Source organism: Labeo rohita, chromosome 23, assembly GCF_022985175.1.
Source record: "Labeo rohita strain BAU-BD-2019 chromosome 23, IGBB_LRoh.1.0, whole genome shotgun sequence".
Taxonomy (NCBI): domain Eukaryota; kingdom Metazoa; phylum Chordata; class Actinopteri; order Cypriniformes; family Cyprinidae; genus Labeo; species Labeo rohita.
The window spans coordinates 22,793,683-22,794,293 of NC_066891.1; the positions used below are offsets into that span (position 1 = coordinate 22,793,683).

Here is a 611-nt window from a genome sequence, read left to right on the forward strand (position 1 = left end):
TCTGTTTTGAAGTGTGAATTTCACTTATAGTGGATTATAATATAGTTTCACTGCATTTCTGAACTCTAGTTTCGAGATACTCACTATAAAGTTGGACAGATCTTAATTACTGTTAAGATCTAATACTATGCATTTAGTGTAACCTTTTACTTCAGAAAAATTATCTTTTGGGTGTGCAGTGCATGCTTGGTTTAGTGTACTGACAGATGTGCTTATACTATGCAATTTACAACCAAATCTTAAGACATATGCATCACAGAAAATCTGTTAGGAGTTTTATTTGATGAAGGGCACAAAGCTTTCTTTCCCTTCACTCATCTAGACCCCTTCATTGTCTATGGTGTGATATAAACTCCTGTTCATGGTTTTAGAAACAACAGCTCTGAACACACCAACTTAACTGGGATTCAAACCCACAACCTTTGAGGTTGACAAGCTGTGCTCCTACAGCCTGAGCTAACACATTACTCAGGGAGAGTTCTTTGATAGTTCTTAGTTCGTTGGAAAAATGAACAAGGTCCTGCATAGGGTTTCTCAATGGATAGAACTGTGAGAAATATGTTTTTTTTTTCTTTTAAATAAATGAAAAAAAAGGTTAATTTAAATAAAAT

General features: G+C 34.4%; 1 non-coding gene across 1 annotated transcript; it reads right to left on the reverse strand.

The window, feature by feature from the left end:
• Window positions 1-262: 262 nt before the first annotated feature.
• On the reverse strand, window positions 263-395 carry LOC127155340 (small nucleolar RNA SNORA11). The gene has a single exon (XR_007825586.1). It is a non-coding gene; the product is annotated as a small nucleolar RNA SNORA11 (small nucleolar RNA).
• Window positions 396-611: the final 216 nt, after the last annotated feature.